Raw genomic sequence first — 4,682 nt, 5'->3', positions numbered from 1 at the left:
TTTTTCCATTTTGACAAATGGATAAAATTTTATCAAGTTTGAATTAAAAAAATAATAATTTTGTCAACTGATCGATTTTATAGATTTGTAAACTTATTTAAAAGTAAGGTGTAACTGCGAATTCAAAATACGAATATTTTGAAAATTTTAACGTGTTTACAAAACTTGAGGTTTTCCAACAGTGAAAGCATTTTTTTTGATATAAAGAGAGGTATAAGATGTTAACGTCTTTAAAAGAGAAGTGGAAAATATTAACATAATGTTTTGTGTTTTGAAAATTTTGTTTTTCTGTAAGTTTGACTTGAGCATAACCAATGACTCGGTTAGTGGTGAATTTGATCTAAGTGATCTCTTATTGTTTACGAGGTTATAGTAAATTGTTGGAATGATTGTGAGAATTTGAGTTTGGTTAGGATATATGAGTTAGCTGATTCAAGGAACGGGAATCGCGGTTAATAAGTTTCGCCAGTAAGGGTTGGATGGTCGATTCTGTTAATTGAAATTTTTTTTATTGTGAAATATTTGGATATCGTTTTGGTCGGTTGTTGAACCTTTTGTGCATGCGACGTGATATTAGGCTGTGTAATATATGTGGAATATGGTCAATGTTTAGTTACCGTGTAGTTGCGGGCCTTATACTTTTGAAGGATTGTAAGAGTCTTTCAGGATGATTTTGTTGTTTAACAATTTGGAACTTTTGTTATCATGAGTTAAATTGGTGTATTCTTAGAGTGTAGATCTGTAATATCGTGATTCTTGATTCGTTAAGATTGTTCGTCTTGTGGAGAGTCATATCTAGTTGATATATTAGAGTAGGTAGTTCGTTTGCTATAACAGGTTTATTTAAATGTTTTTGATACGGGATACTTGGTGTTGAGTTGTTAATTATGCATGATCTTTATCAGTTGGAATTTCAAGGTATACATTTGGTTTCAGTTGGGTTGATCACTCGGTTGAGGAGTACACTATGGAGACAAAGCTTGTTATGCAAAAATGCTATATTTTGCTATCCTTGTGATACGTTGGAATTATTGCTTGTGTGTTTATTTTGGTTGTTATATGCGCTCTATTTTGTTGGTTTGTGCTTGTTAGGTTTTGTGTTAAAATCGAGGACGATTTTGTTTTTAAGTTAGGGAGAATGTAATATCCCGTATTTTTTTTTGTTTTTTTTATATACGTTCCGCCGTTAGGTTTGTTGTTTTTGTGCTTCAGTTGTCTTATTTGACTTGTTGAATAAATTCTGGTTTTGGTCTGTCGTCATTTGTGGGCCTTATAAAAAATTCAGCATTTGTTGTGTAATCCCGAAAATAATAATAATAATAATAATAATAAAAAGTAAAATTATAATAATAATATAAATAAGATAAAATAAAGTTTAATAATAATAATAAAAGATAAGGGATAAGGTTGTCATTTTATTTTTTCTAAACAAAACCCTAATTTTAATGAGATGTATTTAAAGAAGGCTAGTGCTTTCTTCGAAGAAAACAAAAGAATAAAAAAAACAACATAAAAGAATGAATGTAGCCGTCAAAATATGGAAAACACAAAGTTATTATTAGCTAAAATTATAATTTGAAAAAGGGACAAGAATGAAGCTTTTTAAAGGTATTATCTTCACCACATTTTTCGTTATATTATTATAGTGATTTAAATATATATATTAAGCAATGTAATTGAATTTTGTATAATCCTTATAAAGTTTGCTGTTTTAATCTACTGTATTCATTTGCCAATTTTTGTCTTATTCATGTAGAATACGAATGGTTGTTATTTATGGGTATGGCAAATGAAGATTTACAGAAACAAAAGAAAATTGTTGAATCCATTACAATTTGTTTTTGTATAAATTGAAGTTTTAGTCCCTAAAATTTCAACACTTTTCACCTAAAAGTTTATACTGCAATTTATCATTTTAGCACAAATACCGATAATAATTTTTGTTTCATTTTATTTGGGTTAGTCATTTAATTTAGAGGAAAGTAATAATGTTTCTTCTGTTTAACGTTTTAAAACCTAGAATTTATAAATAGTATAAACAAGTATTTTAAGTTTAATTTACTATATTTTAATCCAATTTATTATTTAATCATAATTCAATATATGTTTGAGGGTGGGATTAGCATGTATACTATTGGTTATATTTTGGGTGTTTGGAATCGTTGATTAAATTTAAGTATTATATTGAATTGCATGTCATGCCATGATTCCTCGTTGTTTTGGACAAGTTTATGCGGTTGTAAATGTATGACCTAGGGCTGATTTGGTACCTTGAAATTAGCACTTTGATTATTCAATTGTTTGATAATTCAATTGTTGGTTTAGATTTCACGTTGGTTGGATTATTATTGGTTAATGTCACTGTTAGTGGGTTTCATATAATAATTTTGAACCTTGCTTAATGAATTGGTGGTTGGCAGCATTTGCATTCTTGTTCATAATAATTGTTCTATAAAACTTGGGTGGTTGATTTTAATTTTTGTCATGCGTTCGATTATTAATTCAACTGTTATTGGTCAATTGCTAATATTATTTTAAATCTAAAAATAATATTAGTATCGATTATAATTTAAATTTTTTAAATTATTATATTTTGAAAACGACAATTTGTAATCTTTTAAATGAATAGTTACTTGTGTAATGTTAATTTTAAATTATTGGCTTCGTGTGCCAATTTGACTAATTTACATTTTATCTTTTAAATTATTTTTTTAAATCATTTGGGTTAAGAAATTTATTTTAAATATTGATTACTTGAGTATAAAGCTATTGAATTTCGTTTCAATTATGAATTATCATTTTATTAAAATTATTATTTTCGATATTATAATCTGTGGATTATATTTTTTTTATATAAAATGGTTGGATCGGGTTATACATTGGTTGCCCGACATGTGAGAAGAAACTGAGCTCCGTGTTAACTCAGTTGACTCGCTACGTTGGAATTAGTAAATTGGATATAATATTTCTATTTATTATTATTTGACTTTACCCTTCCGGATTATATGGTATATATGAGCTCAATAGGCTTGATTTATTTACGGCATTATAATTTATTTGAGAATTGTGTTTCTCTGTGATTTATCTGGTTATTTAATTGTGCTAGTCCTACGTGGTGTCTAGTAATCTTAGAGTTAGGGGTCGTTCAGATATTAACCTATTTATTATTTTAGACCCGTCGACTGCTCGTGCTTCGGAGTCTACGGAGGGTTAGCTGTTTGCCAAGATCACGTGGATAAGCAAGCAGTGAGTTTGTAGTGCTATTTACCGCTTTATTAAGTACCGCAATTTATATTAGTATTATAAATGTTTTCGAGTTGTTTTAAACGATTATGGATCTGGATTGAAACGAGCTACTCGATAGGCTTGTATCGAGACTGTGTGCACCGGTAAGTACTCTGGGAAACGGCAGACTAAAGTCTTGCTTACGCTGGTATATTTATATGTCGAGGATTGGTTCCCGTCTACTCTGGGTTTATCGGTATGCTATGACATACTTACGCTGGGATCATTTCAATACTGTTTTCCATAATCATACTATATTAGTATAAACTGTTTTGATTTAAGGGTTTTAAACTTAATAAATGTAAATAGTATTGCAAACTCATCTCAGTATATCTGACCCCGTTGTTTTCCCAAATTTTCCAGGTTTATGATTTGAGAGCTGGTCCACTCCGATTCTTTTGATTCCTCGGAGGTTTTTATGTTATTAAACTAGTTTCTATTTTTCGAACTCTTAGACCGCAGTAGAACTAGTTTATACATTACTTATTATTGTACTTTGGGATTGTCGATTGAGCGACTATTTATATTTGCCATGTTCACTCTGGAATATTATTTATTTATATATAAGGCATGCTGTTGAACCTTTCAGATATTTAAATTATTTATATTGTTTATTGTTTTTCCGCAAGGCTTGCTACGGGTTTTGGTACGACCATACCCATACCCTAGCGCCGGTCACAATCCACGAAATTGGGTTGTGACAGCCTACTTGGTGTATTACCGGTAAATCAATAAAATTAATAAATTTTATAAGTAGTTAATTGTGACTACGAACTCGAATGTTTTTGAACTGATGTACGATATCTTATAAATACATAAACGATTGATATGTTTAATTAGTAGAAAAGACATGCCGAACCCTGCAAGATGGCGATTCCATTTTCAGTAAAACGACCACGTAGCCATAAGGTTGAGTGAAATAGACATCTTCATGGACCCCCCATTTTTAAATACTAATTAGAACTGTTAATAAAAAATATTATCATATAAAATTAGATAATCTATCATCCGTCAGGAAAGAACTCTAAAAACTATTTGAGATTTAAAAGATTAATAAATGCTCTTTATAATAGTTTACCAAACATTTAAAATAATTGTTGAGAGTGAAAATTATTATTTAATTTTGAAACATTTGAAACAAACACTAAATTACTTGAAAAGGTTCAATTAAAATAATTATTAACTAAAATAATATATGGGACAGATGAATTTATATATCCATAATTATAGATGTTGGCTAAATATGTCATAACTTTAAAATTTATAGTTTATTTTAGACCTAATAACTTAAAAAAAACCCCGACCGTTTAACCCTTTTTCGATCCTATCTTAACGTTGAAAACTTGTCAATTTTACCCTATTTTACACTTTATCGTTTCAATTGTACCAAATTTTTA

At 29.1% G+C, this 4,682-nt stretch overlaps 1 long non-coding RNA gene across 1 annotated transcript; it reads left to right on the top strand.

Annotated features, from left to right (window-relative positions):
- Positions 1-1,420: 1,420 nt before the first annotated feature.
- Positions 1,421-3,873, top strand: LOC130015738 (uncharacterized). Its single transcript, XR_008791087.1, has 3 exons — positions 1,421-1,608; positions 3,174-3,246; positions 3,649-3,873. It is a non-coding gene; the product is annotated as an uncharacterized LOC130015738 (long non-coding RNA).
- The last annotated feature ends 809 nt before the right edge of the window (positions 3,874-4,682 follow it).

Source organism: Mercurialis annua, linkage group LG7 (genome assembly GCF_937616625.2).
Source record: "Mercurialis annua linkage group LG7, ddMerAnnu1.2, whole genome shotgun sequence".
Lineage (NCBI taxonomy): Eukaryota > Viridiplantae > Streptophyta > Magnoliopsida > Malpighiales > Euphorbiaceae > Mercurialis > Mercurialis annua.
Note: the sequence above shows the minus strand (reverse complement) of the source record. Positions and strands in the feature narration are given on the sequence as shown.